At 42.2% G+C, this 15,743-nt stretch overlaps 1 long non-coding RNA gene across 1 annotated transcript; it reads left to right on the forward strand.

The window, feature by feature from the left end:
* Positions 1-14,606: 14,606 nt before the first annotated feature.
* On the forward strand, positions 14,607-15,210 carry LOC123157521 (uncharacterized). Its single transcript, XR_006479020.1, has 2 exons — positions 14,607-14,674; positions 14,797-15,210. It is a non-coding gene; the product is annotated as an uncharacterized lncRNA (long non-coding RNA).
* Positions 15,211-15,743: the final 533 nt, after the last annotated feature.

Raw genomic sequence — 15,743 nt, forward strand, 5'->3', positions numbered from 1 at the left:
CCACTGTAAACGTTTTATGGGCTGGGGCGACTATATGGGACAGGAAAAACCAAACCCGTATAGTCACCGGAATTATACGGGGCGGGTGCTTTTATAGCGTCGGCTGGAGATGCTCTAATACCAGAAACACAACATGAAAAATTGTGAAGATGGAAGTGGAAATTTAAGATGCTAACTTCTTTTAAATACTACAAAAATTGAAGGTCAAGGAATCTGCACGCCGTTCCATTGTTGAAATGGTTGGTTTGAAGTTCCGCACCGAGGGTGATAGCTCCAAATTTTACTTATGGTCAGATCGGACAACATCGACGTTTGAGCTTCGATTCTATCCTTAGAGCATTGTTTTAGAGCGTTCTGTGCTTTATCGGATCACATATCCGTCGACTAGTGGATTATGGTGCATGAAACCTATAGAGTCCGCTAGAAGTGTAGCGTGAAGGGGTTGTATGTAGATGACCTTATCTATCTACCTATCTATCTATCTATCTAGCGTGAGAAGGGGTATATTATTAAAATAATAGAAAATGAAAGGCTTAGATGTAACATAAAACGATAGAAAATGACCGGCATAGATGTAACAGTACACAAGTTCAAAATTCGAAACAAAAATCCCACGTGTATATCCGGACATTTTATGTGCGTTCACAAGAATTCGGTGAAAAATGACGTTTTTTGTGGCTTGTGTAAAAAAGATAATTTCTGATGCTTCATTCTCACTATTCACGAGGCATTTCTTTATCTTTTTTACACAAGCCACAAAAAACGTCGTTTTTCACCGAAACCTTGTGAACGCACATAAAATGTCTAGATATACATGTGGAATTTTTGTTTCGAATTTTTCAACTTTTCGAAATGTGTATTTCGACAATGGGTGCATATGCACCTAGGAGCCAAAGGCAATTACCGCTACATGTAAGGATAATTTAAGCCATTTACGTTTCCATAAATGAGGCACACAAAGACCCGAATGTTACAATACCTATCTGCAAATAGTAAGACAATGCGTTTGCATGGGGCATATATCGACAATAATTCTTCAGAAGGTAGGTAGGGATCGGACACCACAAGGCCAACAAATAATAGGAATACAACTGACGGTCAACAAAATGCTAAATGGGTGTAAAAATAAAATCTCTACTCACAATCTAGCTAAGTATCCCATACACGTGAACGATGTTGTAGGAGAGGCAAAACAAAGATCAGCAAAGCAATACTGAACCTAAAAAATACACCAAACATTTTAGTTTATAACATATATATATATATATATATATATATATATATATATATATATATATATATATATATATATATATATATATTCAGCTGAGAACGGCCAGTTAAGAATATGAGTTATCTTTTATGTAAATACATATTTGATAAACCTTTTTTATCCGGATAAAGGAACATGACTTTCTTTTATGTACAAAGTTTAGAATATTACTGTCGTCTTTTCCCAACAATAGTGCATTTAATAAAAAGATTTCCTCCTTACTTGGGTTTTGATTCCTTGTGACTTCTAAGTTAGGGTGAGTATGAGTGAGAGAACATTTAACAGTTTTGAAGCATTCACTAGTAATTACGGTCACTCAGAAATAAAAACCACATGGATAATTTGAGTAAGTTGAGAAGGCATCGAAGCAAATGGATCAAGTTATGATATGACACTACTAAGCAAAACAAAATTTTAACATAGCCAAATGTGAATCGAAGAATGGAATGGACGACATGGTTCATCAAAGATAGATTTTCTCTGAAACCCCCTAAGTATTTGTGAAGATATATCTAGGGATGAGAAGGAGTGGAATTGGCAAAGTTTAAGAATACCATGATGCTTTTGATCTTTCACCATCACACATCAAATTATTGCCCATTGATAAATAAAAAATAGGGAAAAAGTGTACACCAGTAAACCAAGTTTTCTCAAGACAAAATTGTTGAATATTTACGAATATTAATATTAATGTAGCCACAAATAATGCAGAATAATGCTGACATAGAAAACAACATTATCACCCAACTAGTTTTAAAAATAGCAGTAATGTTCATCTGATCACGCGGTGCATGCCTGAGCAGTCAGCTCGCACTTGGCGGCAGTCGGCATTGCATCCTGCTGAGAAGCTCGAGGTTGCATGAACTCCACCCCCTTCCTTGTAGTCCTACTCCAAGGTCAGCGCCGCACAAGGTTGTTGGAACATTTATTTTAAATGACTACAGACAATTGATATCTTACATCTAATAATTATCAAGGATAATAGTTAGTCTTGAAAGACAACTCGATGAAGAACGACCAGTAAAAAGTAAAATTACATCAAATATAATATTAGGCTTCATCTTTGTCCAATTGATTTCCGTCCTTTGAAGAATGAAAAATTATACTGAACCAACAGTAATGAAAAGGATACCTAAAAAGGGACACGAGATCTAGAAGTCACTAAAAACACATCAGTTCGACCATGTGCCGGATTGTACAAACTCTGAAGGAGAAGGACCTACATTTACTATGGTCAATGGGGCTGGGAAAGGCAATAGTATGACAAAAAGATGTGCATTGGCTTAAGTATATGGCCTTGTTGGTTGAGACCAATCCAATGATTTTGCTAAGCAGATTACGATTGAGTGTGGCCTGTTTCAAAGCAGCTAGCCTTTCTAATGTCTGTTTAGGTGCAAGACCTCCCATCCCTCGAACCGGGGGACACATGGAACCTAATCGTGCAACCCTCGCTCCCCCGCGTTCGTGTTTTGGGTGGGCCACGTGTTTTTTTGTTCCTTGTTCTTTTTCCCTTAATTGTTTTCCCTTTTTGACAGTTTCATTTTTAAAAAGAAATACCAAATTTGATCGTGAAACTTCAGAAAATGTTCACTAATTTCAAAAAAAATGTTCGCAAGTTTCAAAAAAAAATACAGATTCTACTTTTCTTCAAAAAAATTGAAAAAAATATGAATGTGGTAAAGGGCACATGAACTAAATAAATGTTCATAAAATGAAAGCAATCGAAGAAGATTCAAAAAATATTCAAGAATTTGAAAATATTGTTTGTAAAATTTAAAAATGATTTTGAATTCAATAAAATCATGAATTAAAAAATCAATTGTTGAATTAAAAAATATTAGATGAGTTTGGAAAGTGTTCATGACTTCAAAAAAAATCTTGAATTCAAAAATGAGCATGAATTTAAAAAAATGTTCGTGTGTTCAGAAAATGTGCGCTAATTTCCAAAATAATTCGTGAGTTTGCAATTTATTCAAAAATTCAGAAACATGTTCATGAATTCAATAAAAATCATGAATTCAAACAATGTTCCTGAATTGTGGAAAATAATGTGAGGTTGAAAAAAATTTGTCAGTTTCAAAAATTATTATGAGTTTGAAAAAATTGTTCACGAATAAAAACAATATTCTCAAATTCAAATAATGTTTGCAATATTTACAATTTTCAGAAAATTTCATGAATTCAAAACAAACTTCATAATTGAAAAAAGAGTTTATGAATTTATAAAATTTTCAGATTTGGAAGCAATGAAAGAAAAAAATGAAAAGGTAAATCAAAGAAGATAAAGAAAAAAATGAAAAATGCAAAGAGAAAAAAGACAGAAAGGAAGATAATACAAAGAAAAAATGCAGAATAGAACAACGGGCCAACCCATTCGTGCAGGCAGGGGTGCGTATTTGGTCAGTAACCCCGAGCCGCATGGAGAACATGAATTGCCTTTAGTTGCCAGAAACAGGAGACAATGGAAAAGCATCAGACATTTAGATGTGACCGTTTATCATGTCTAGAAACTACAATCTATTCTCTTTAATTAGTCCCAACAAATCATATATATCAAAACTATATGTACAGTTGTTTTGTGGAATAAATTCTATATAGCATTAGAGAAATAGCAAATTCAGCAATGTATAATGTGAGCATTGGTACTCTAACGTTGTTCGAATTCGTGAGACAACAATGAATTATACAAATACAATTACAATTACAAATAAAAATACACACACTCACCAACACACACCCATGAACTTAAGTCAAGTTTTTATGAGTACTGAAGTCTTCTTCCTCCTACATACACCATAGTGCGCCATGAGCAAAGCTCGTTACCGCCAATGGCCTTCCGTGTCGCCAAACAAAACTTGTTGATATCTAGGAGCTTATAGAAACAACGGCCTAAAAAAATTTTATGTAGACCAGAAGATATCGACAACCATGATCGAGATAGCATATCGCTAACCTCAAGAAGAAAACGCCTGAGGGACCTTGCAAAATGTACCATGTTTAAACAAACAGTTGGGGAACACAAATATCACTTGTTCCATGATGAAGCCGAGGTTGGACATCCTTTGTCGGTCGAAATTGGAGAGGATGACGAAGACACACAACAACATGGTCTACTCCACAGGATAATGCCACCTAGACACGTATGTAGAAGAAAAAACTAGAAGGGAGGACCAGATTTGTGGACACATCATCCTCCACATGCCTCCTGATGAGACGAAGAAGCACCGCTTAAACGAGGGTGAGTCGGGGAGACCTTATTCCACGTCGAGGGATGCCGTCATGTTGCCAGAGTAGATCAGAGACATAACATTTTTTCATAAACCTACCGCCGCTGAAGCAATGTTCTAGGGTCCCCGCCCCCTCCCGTCACCGGAGGGATAGACAGAGGAAGAGGGCGCCTTGACTCGCTAGGGGGTCTCGGAATATTTCTCATTGGATCCTAGATCATGGGATCCTAGAAGGTACATCATGCACTAACCGAAGATAATCAAGCATGTATATCAATGTGCAGTTAGGAGGTGGTGCGTGGTCAAGATATCCGAGGAGTTTCCTCGACTCAGTTTTATACTAAAGTTAGTACAAAGTTGAGTCATCTATTTTAAAACGGAGGGAGTATATGATTATGCATACATGAGGGTCATCATACCGACGCTATAAGCGGGAGACGTCCCTATCGAGAGAGTCTCATCCTGCAAAATAACCCATATATTCTCCACTACACCCCAGCCCGACCCCCACCAAACCTTTCCTTGTCGTTCAGCAGCGTGAAGAAGGCAATTGTATCCGGACGTTCCTAGGTGATTAGCGACCTAAGCACGCAGTATGGCGATGATGTTTCTAGGAAGTGCTTTGCATGACTACTTCATCGTCTTCTTTGACTACTAACATCCTTGTTATCTTCATTACCAACCTTGATATATGATATTCCTCATTGCGATCGAGTACTTCTTATCGCATATTATTACCCAGGCCCGTACGTGGGCAGGTGCAACCGGAGCAGTTGCATAGGGCCCTCAAAATCTTGGGGCCCCAATTTTTTAAAGTACTAAGTAATTAAGCAAGTCAGGGACCAACTCGCTGACATGAGCCCCTGGCCCAGTCATGTCACGGCCTCACCTTCATGGGACTCGAAGCAGTCTGCATACGCTTCAATCCTTGTCTCCTCGGCACCTCCCTCGATTCTTCTCCAGTGGATTCACAATGTTTTGGAAATAGAGCCATTGATGGCTATGAACTGCTGGTTCGTTTGGCTACTACGGTGCTAGCTCATAGGAGTACTTATATATTGGGTGGATTTGTATTGATTCTGCGTTCTCTCTTTCAAAGTTTCATCCCTCGAGAGCAGATCAACAAGAATTTCTTTTCTTTCTCTTGATCGAGGTGCAGAGCAATCGGAGTCCTATGCGCCATCGTTTCTTCATGGTGTGTATCCCTCGACAACAAAAAAGGTAGGTTATTTGTCCCCTTTTGTTTTGTACACCCATGTTCTTAAGTTAATTTGCTCTTCTTTCATGAATTTATTCATCGGGCTGGCATTATAATTTTCTGAGATGTCTTTTAGACCTAGGCATGATTCTAAGAGTACAAGATAGATTAATAGTTCAAAGTAATAAATATTTTCTTTTGGCCTATAAATGGGGCCTAAATTGTGATTACGCACCGGGGCTCGAATTTCTCAGGTACGGCCCTCTTATTACCATTTAGTTTTGGGTTAATTATTCTTTTGCCCTCAGTGGTGTTCATGTGCTCAGTTTTGCCCTCAGATGCGAATTGTGCCCAGTTTTGCCCCTAGTCCATGCACAACTACTATGATGAGGCCAAACGGCCATATTTGAGTCCATTCCGTCCGCCGGCGTTAATGGTTGTGGGTCCGGAGCTTACACGTGGGACCGCGTGGACGTGGGTCCGAAGCTGACATGTAGGCCCGTGCAACTAAATCCCCAAATCATTCGTAGGATTCTAGCCCACTCTGCTCATCCGTCGGCCGGCCGTCCTGCGCCGCCACCGCCACCTGCGCCGCAGCCAGCAGCTGCCCCGCCACCAGCTGCATTGCCTGCTCTGCCGCTACCATCATGCGCCGACGCTCCACCGGTACCTGCGATGCCCGCCACCTTCCTGCGACGCCACGGGTGGGGCGCCCGCCACCTGCTTGACCCGCAGCGCGGCCTCCTTCCTTGCGCCCGGCCGGAGCTCTCAAAGGTGGGGGGCTGCTGGAGCTGTTTAAACTAGGAGGAAGAACCCCAGGGCGAAATGGCGAGCAGCGGCGACCCCAGAGTATTTGGTGAGGCAGGCATCGGGCCGGAGATCCGCCGCGTCCACGACTGGGTTACCGAGGGGTAAGTCACGCATCCTGTTTAGATTGAGCTTATTTGTGCATTTTGGAAAGTCGATTCGAGTAGGTTTGCCCAATTAGTGTGCTGATTGCGTCTCTGTTTTTCGTCCGTTAGGATGGAGTTGCAGTTTGCTTTCTTGGTGCAAATAGAACGGACCGGTACATATTCGATGCAAAGGATAAGAAGAAATATCAAGGAGGTTTCGACAATCGGTTGCCAATGGCTAGTAATTGGAGTTTCAGACAATTTGGGGAGGTACTTTGTAGCCAATATCCTTGGGGTTTGCTTGATGAAGTGGTATGCAAATACTATGATGGGGAAAAGAAATGGGTGGCAGTTAGTAATGATTAAGAGCTGGCTACCATGTTTGCTAGGCATAAAGAGAAAGATAATTTTCATGTGAGGCTGCAAATTGATGTGCTTGCGCAGGCATTTGGACATAGGATGGCGGGAGCAACATCTCGGGGAGAACCAAGTCTTCGTAATGGCATCTCTAGCCAGAACAGTTTAGTTCGTGCACGACGACGTGGTGGCTCGACAAGTGTGGGTAACGGCAGTAGGGTCCCCCTTGATGTGGAGCCTGATGACTACAATTCTGGGGTGGATGAAGAGAAGTTATATTCTGATGTTATTCGGAATTTACGACGGCCACCTCGGGCTGAAAACCAAGATGAGGCTCACAATGCAGTCCGTGTGGATGATGATGCGGTGGGTGAGGACGAAGACCTTGCAACTGTTGAACGGGTACCTTTGAACCCTCATATGGAAGAAGGTACAGTTTTTGCATCCATGAATGAGTGTAGAAATGCACTTGTGACATACTGCATCAAGGTAGAACGTACTTTCAAAGTTGACAAGAGCGATCAAGTACGTTACAGAGTGCACTGTCTGACTGAGGGTTGTCCATGGAGGCTGCTCGCATCTAAAATGCGAAATAGCACTAATGTTAAGGTCAAAGTAAACCCTTTTAAGCACACATGCCAGGATTCAACCCTTAGGAAGGATACAGTCAGTAGAGCCAAGTCAAGATGGGTGGTAGAAGAAGTAAAGAAGTGGGTGAAAAAAAACCAGCAAGTGGGTCCAAAGGAATTGCAGAAGAACATCAATGATAAGTTCAAGATAGATTTACCATACATGAGGTTGTTCAATGGTAAACAACATGCTATGGGTTCTATTTATGGTAACTGGCAGGAAAGTTTTCAATTGTTGTATTCATTCAAAGGTGAAGTGGAGAGGACAAGCCCAGGTAGTATTGTAGATATTGATCACCACACCGTGGAGTACACATTCCGGGGAGTGACAAAGACCAAGGAATGCTTTAAGAGGGTTTTTGTATGCTTTGAGGCTTGTCGCCGGGTTTTTTGGCAGGCTGCAGGCCTTATTTGGCTATTGATGCCATTTTTCTCACAGGGAGGTTTAAAGGACAGTTAGTAGCAACTTGTGCAGTTGATGCACACAGTTTTGTATTTCCAGTTGCCTACGGTGTGCTGGAGACAGAGTCTGAGGAGAGCTGGACTTGGTTTTTGCATAATCTGCACCGGGCTATTACACATCCCAATGGGTTGGTCATTCATACAGATGCCTCCAAAGGTTTATAAGTGACCGTGGACAATGTGTTCCCTGGAGTAGAGCATAGGGAATGCATGTGTCACCTTGCTGCAAATTTCATGAAAAAATTCAAAGGAAAGGTGCATACCGACAATTTATGGCCAGCATCTTTGACTTGTAGTGTGAAGAAGCTCTACTACCACTTGAGGCAGTTATACATGAACCCCAAAGTGAAAGAATACTTGGAAACACACCACTCAAAGTGAGCAAAGTTGACTATGTGCATAATAATCTAGCAGAGTCTTTCAACTCAACGATTCGGAAACTAAAGGGTCATTATGTGGTGTATTTGCTTGACAGGCTAAGGATAGAATGCATGCAGAAATTTCATTATCGTGTAGGAATAGCCGAGGCAAAATTCATGGGCCACATTATCATCCATGCTGTGATGAATGAACTGAAGCAGAAAACAACAGGCTTGGAAATGAACATGACTCTTTTCTTGGGTACCACAGCAGAGATATCATATTTGGATAAAGAGAAGAGGGAATGGAGATATCCAGTGGATTTAGAAGCTAGAACTTGCAGTTGTAGGCAATGGCAGATAACTGGGTTGCCATGCATTCATGCCTTGTTTTTCATCACTTCTCTCCCAGGTCTAGCAGGGAACATACAGTAGTATGTGCATGATTACTACTCTGTTGCAAGGTTCAAGGACGCATATGCTTATGCCTTGCCTGCTATGGAGGGAAAACAACAATGGGACATGGTGGACCCTGGATTCAAGCTTTGCGCTCCAATTCTGAAGAGAGCAGCAGGTAGACCAAGGAAGAGTCGAATCAGACCTCGCAGCGAAGGAGCTGGACCTGGAGCGAGGAAGCGTAAGTGCACAAGGTGTGGTGGGTCTTCTCATTTCGGTAAGTATTGTGATAACACAGTAGATCCAGCATTCGAAGAGAGTTTCTATGAAGGCTTCGATGAAAATGTTGGTCAGCAGCCGGTTGCCTCAACAGATGATGAAAATGATGGTCAATAGTCGGTTGTATCAGATGAGGATTTTGATGAGGTTCCAAATGATGATGGTCAACAGCCACGTGATTTTGACGATGATCCAAAATATCCTCCAAATAATGATTCAAGTGAGGATCCAAATGGTGATCATGATGATCCAAGTGAGGCTCCAAATGGTGATCATGGTGATCCAAGTGAGGCTCCAAATGATGATCTAAGTGAGGCTCCAAATGGTGACCAACCTTCTGTTCTTGTGAGTTCTGCTAGGTATGTAAATCTTGCAAGGGTCAAATACTATTGTACATTTATCACTTGACATGATCTCATTACCCTTTATGTTTTGCACAACTTTATGATAGGTTTGAAGAAGACGCGCAAGGTACCGACAACCAAGAGGAGAAGAGAGGAAGCAATGAGCACAAGGTGCACGAGGAGCAAAGTGATAGCAAGAAGCTCAAGGAACAGAAAGAAGCCCCAACGCTATGAATAATTATGAAACATTATGAATAATGTTGTATTTCTGTTGGATGATGTTGGATCTATGTTAGAACTATGTTTGACATGATGTTTAAATCTGTTGGAGGATGTTTGAATGAGCACATGGTTTTTCCTTTTTTTTGATTTTTTTTAATTTTGTTTTGCCCATTTGAATTATGGTCAAACCTAACTTTGACCAAGATTTAAACAAGTCTAAAACATCAAAATGAAAAACTAAGCCCGGATCCTTCTTAGTCAATCAAAAATGAAGCTGTGGTGAGGTTTTTGAAATTTTCATGAAAAATGTGCTAAAAAGAGGGGTCCAAAGGTAGGGTAAACGACCTCATTTCTAAGCAAGGTTTTTTCGACCTTGTCTAAATCATCAAAATAACTTTCCTACACATATATTCTATATATACAGACTATGTGCGCTGGTTTTTCCATTTTTGAATTTTTTTAATTTGTTTTGCTCATTTGAATTCTGGTCAAACTTAACTTTGACCAAGATTTAAACAAGTCTAAAACATCAAAATGAAAAACCTAAGCCTGGATCCTTCTTAGTCACTCCAAAATGAATCTGTGGTGAGTTTTTTGAAATTTTCATGTTCATTTACGCAAAACACTTCTCTTCACTTCATACAAGAGAGTTTGAGATACTCGAGATATCACATAATACTCATGAACTTATTGTTTAAATGTATGTAAACCTTGTTTATCAACTTAAATCGTTAGTATATGACATAAGAAGACTATGTGTGCAGGTTTTTTATTTTATTTTTATTTTTATTTAATTTATTATGCTCATTTAAACTCCGGTCAAACATAGCTTTGACCGCTCCAAACCCCTCCCAAACCTCGTTAGCCCTAGCGCTGAACAAGGACCGTCCATCTAACCCTAGAGGCAATCAAGGGCCGTCGATCTAACCCTTCTAGAAGGAATCTGCGGGGAGGAGGGAGGCGATCCGCGAGATGTAATCTGATTGGCTGGGAGATTATTTTTTTATAACAAATACCGGGCGCTGGATGGACCGTTGGGCCGTCTCGTTGTCTAGGCATGAGACCGCAGTAAATAACCCGTCTCAGGCTTTCCAGGCCTTGCATGCATGGGAGGCGGCGACGTGGGTTTGCATGCGCGGGAGGCGGACGTCCATGCATACGAGCGAGGTGAGCGAGGCACGCTAGGTGAGCTAGGCTAGCGAGGCGAGCTAGGTGGCCATGGACGTATTTATTTAGAGATAGGAATTACGGCAGTGCTTCAGGGCAGCGAGTCAGATGTACGGGCACGGTCAAAGAGCTATGCAGTGATTCAGATGCACGCACGCGCCTCATGCATCGTTTTCGTGCAAAAATTAAAGAGTGCAAAACGTAACGGATACACACACACATCCGGATTCACACACGCATCGTTCTCATCCTTTCTCTCTTCCTCTCCCACCCATAGGCCTATAAATGGGGTGCCTCTCTTCCTCTCCCACCCACAAGCCAGATCCGATCCATTATCTCCAACTTCAAACACCCAAGCGACCGAGCCCTCCCCAAGCGAGACCAAGTGAAGATGCAGTCCTACGGGTCGACCTTCAACCGTCCGCCTGTCATGCCGGAGCTGCGCTACCCACCGGGAATGCTCGTGGAGAGGGAGCTCCGTGTGTGGGCTATTTCAAGGTGGAGGGGTTCCGTCGAACTCACCGGCGCCTTCCTCAGAGCCGGCTATGCCCACCTCCCACTGGGCTCGCCTAGGATGTTCACCCTCAACGAGGTTCGTGACCGCGGCGGCATCCTCCTACTGCTCATTGTCACCTTCACCAACCCGTTTGACGCGCGCGAGCTCCTCGGCCCAGTCTTTTGGTGCGGCTGCGAGGCCATCTTCTTCACTGTGTGCAACATCTACACCAACTACGAGAGCATCTTCCCCACTCCAGGCCAGATGCACTCCCTTCCCTATGACGAGGAGGAGGAGGTGTGAAGTTGAAGACGGTGTTGAAGGGGCACGCGGACAAGATGGAAGAAGGAGGTGAAGATGAAGATGTTCAAGCACGGAGTCAAGCTCGTCATGTTTCGTTTTTATTTTGTTGCTTTTCTATGTCGTGTCGTGTCATGTCGTGTTTCGTCATGTGTCCATGAACTTATTATTATTGCTTAATGTAAGGGTACGGTGTGCCGCATCTTATCTAAGTTGTTAGGGTTTATTATGTGTGTTAAAAATGTCCGTGCCCAAACATATCATTTCTTTCCTAAACCAAGTATGAAGTCGGAGAACTTGTGGTTTTCATTAATGAAAATCAGAGGGGGTGAGAAGCCCTCTCTTTCATTCAAAAAAAAACAAGTCATGGAATAACATGCAAATTTATTCCCTTTAAATCCTAAACCAAGTGCCCCTCTAACCCTAAACCAAGTGCCACTCTAACCAAAATCATGTGGCAGTGCAAACATACGTTTTCAACCTTCCAACCCTCCAAAATTTCAGTGCAAAACAAAGGAAAACCACTCTCACGCGTGTGCAAACATTCACGATCTCACTATCTATACCTTCCTTCCCTACCCATGTCAAAGTCTTTCCATCTGTCCTAGCGGTTACCAGCGAAGCCCTAAACGCCACAAACCCACGCGGTCCTGGGTTCGAGTCCCCAGCCGCACCAATTTTTTATGCATTTTCCACCCTTCATTTTTTGACAAATTATTTTTTTCTAAATGTAATGCCCATAAAAAATGTTCATTAATTTTGGCACCAGGTGTAAACCTCTACCAGAGCTGAGGCACATTTTCCATGACATTTTGGTCTTTGATTTAAATCATGGTGTATTTGAACTGGAGTAATTAAATTGCTATTAAATATTTAACAGCTCCAAAAAAATTTAATCTTAATTTTTTGGCTCTGGAATAATTCAATTAGCTTCCACAAAAAGTTTCAGCATTATGATTTACTGCCTAAATTAAATCAGAACAGAAAACAGAAAAACACGCAAGTCTTCTCCTTTTTTCAACATATTTAAATGTTGGTCACTTCTTCTCTTTTTCTTCAACATTTAAACAACTTTGACCAACATTTAAACTAGGTGAATTTCTCATACAATTTCAAGCTTACAAATTCCTCGATAATTCATGGCTTTCCATACATTTTCAACATTACAACCAGTGCGATTACCATACCTACAAATGCCCAAAAGTATTTGCAAATGGGTATTGGTAGTGCTTGATCTTCAAGCTTCCTAACCTTCTTCTTCAACATCCTAAGCTCAACAGCTAGCTCTCTGTCAGTGCGTGCTTCGCCCTCCATCTCTTCTTCCGGAGCTTGTGCCGCGGCCACTGCCGTTCGTGGCAGCATGCACAATCATTCTTCATGCTCTTCTTGCAGTTCATTCATCAGAGTCTTGGCCAGAGCATCGACCCAAAGAAAGAAGCATGTCACCTTCATGAACACCAAAGATCAACCCATTTCTCAAAGATCCCGACCACGAAAATGGTGCAATTGCCCCGATTCTTACCCCATTCTGGCTGCACACGTAGAACAGACGATTCTGGTTCCTCGGTGTGTGAGAAACCCTCCGAACAACGCCCGTCCGACACCGCGGACAGACGAAGACAGGCATGTCCACACGCGCCCGACTCTGCATCTGCGAGGTGGAGCGGGAGCTTGAGGAAGACATTGAGCTCGGAGCCGAAGGGGATTTCAACGCCGTCGCGCCCTCCACAGCTAGCTTCCAACCGCCGCTCTCTCTCTCTCTCTCTCTCTCTCTCTCTCTCTCTCTCTCTCTCTCTCTCTCGCCGTGGTCACCGACGTGCTCTCTGTCGCCGTGGTCACCGCCGATGTGTGTCGCCCGCTTATAGCACACCCACAACGGCTCTCTGCTCAATGGCTCTCTGCTGGGTCCCACAAGCCACGCATGCAACGGTCTGAATAGAATTGGCCGTCTCTGTCGCCTGGTCCCACCTGTAAGGGCCGAGTCAAAATGTTGACCTGACGGAGATGGTAGAGTTCACAGAACGAGTCGGTGTCCATGGACTAGGGGCAAAACTGAGCACAATTCGCATCTGAGGGCAAAACTGAGCACACGGACACCACTGAGGGCAAAAGGATAATTAACCCTTTAGTTTTCTATGGAACTACATTTTATCTTGTTGGTAGATGACATGTATTCGCTTTATAGACATATGCTATATCAATTATGGAAAATATATCATTGTCATTCATGTTGTTGTTCATTTGGGATTTTATTAATGGTAACCTTTTCATTATCTGCAAAAGATTTGCCTTTTGTTATAACAAAAAGCAAGAACTTTGCTAGTTAAATCAAGGTTGACCTCCATGTTGAGTTCTCAGAACGGGTTTGAATGCGATGGTGAACATAGTGATAGGTAGGCTCCTGAATCTTCTTTTTTCAATTGGGGTTGAATTATATATTGTTGGTTCATTTTCACAAATTTTCCATTACAAATATATTTTTAGATTGTCGAATGGGTTCATTTTTTTCCTCTACACTGTTGAATGAAATAAATTAAGCTTAAAGATACCCTAAAGAAATAAATTTTGCCCATCATGTACGATGGGGGGCTTCGAGGACTCTTATGCTTTACGAAATAAAGCCGTTGAATAAATGCATGATGTCCATCGATTTATTATGGAAAATACATATATGTCACTAGGAAAATATTAATAACTAAAATCCATTCAGGGTGGAAATTTATTTACTAGCAAAAGTTCAGTCAAAAATTATTGACTAAATTCAAACTTTATGAGCACCAAACCAAGACAAGACATACTTCCAACACACATTAAATGACAGATCTTTTGGATACAACAATAAGATACAATGTAATTTAAGAGATATATATAAGATATATATTTAATGCATATGATATAGCTTAATGTATAATACATTGAGGGTGTTGCCAAGATCTAAAAAATGATATGGTCCAAGAATCTATAAATGTAGGTTGTCTCATGAACTCCACTCTTCAGCCTTCGGTCTGCACATCATTTTGAGAAGGACCACCATGTTGATTCTTCTTCTCGCGGTTTTGCTCGCCTTTCCAGGTATGTGAAATCGAATCATCCGTTCATCGCATATTCTGTACTTCATCTTGATACGGTTACTATATCCACTATACAGTCAACACCAAATGCCTTGTTAATTTCGTATTTGGTGTGAACAACAGGCCCAATCAAAGGAGAACATGATTTGGATGCAGGTGGTGGTGGTGTCGTGGCGCCTCCACCTGATCCCGAGAGCAGTCATCTGGCCCCTTCTCCTCAAACTTCTCCAAAGAGTAATCCAACTCCACTTCCAGTGACTGGTCATTTGCCTCATCCTCGGCCTCTATCGACCCTGCCGCCTCCACCAGGCTGTGTAGAAGTGAAGGTAAACAAAGGGCCGTGCTTTGACGTTCTTTGTGCAGCAGCATGTCTCATGGAATCATATAAGGGCGGCCAGTGTCATGGAAGTTTTCCTTTCGGTCCTTGCTATTGTCTCAAGTGTCAAGTAGCAAAGACTAGTCCGTCATTACATTGATGTCATACATGTGGCTTGAGTTTTCAACTGGTCAATAAAATAGTAAAGGATGTGGTGCTTATAGTATTCCTCGATTAAATAATATAAAAGACTAGATAGTTTTTTTTTTGAAAGATCCAGCAACTGTGGGCTTTTGTATTATCAAGGTAGGGAGCAGTATTTACATAGCAACCGCTTATCCGTCTTAAGGAGAGAAGTTAGAGGAATGGAAAAGAAATAAAAAAGACGAGTACGGCACGCCGGCCGAAATTTCGGCTGGTCACACCACGCCCGCACGATTTGGACAGTTAGAGCCGTGCGATGGTCTTCCTTTCCATAACTGATTCTTTAAGAACATGAAGGAAAAAGGCATGACGCCAAGTTCAACGCGTGATCCTTCTCAGACGTCAGCCAGCTCGCCGGCCGTCCTCGCCCGCTTGCCTCGCCGCCGGTCGCCACCCTCATCGCCAGTGCTCACCGTCACAGCACACCGTCCTCGCCGGTTCCGGTAGGACGCCTTCGCCATCGTAGCAAAACACCCAACGTCCCTATCCTTGCAGCAACTAGCCGTCGCCTTCGTATCACGTCCATCGCAGCACCACGGTGCCGCAGACC

The sequence above is a fragment of the Triticum aestivum genome, chromosome 7B (assembly GCF_018294505.1).
Source record: "Triticum aestivum cultivar Chinese Spring chromosome 7B, IWGSC CS RefSeq v2.1, whole genome shotgun sequence".
Classification (NCBI taxonomy): Eukaryota; Viridiplantae; Streptophyta; class Magnoliopsida; order Poales; family Poaceae; genus Triticum; species Triticum aestivum.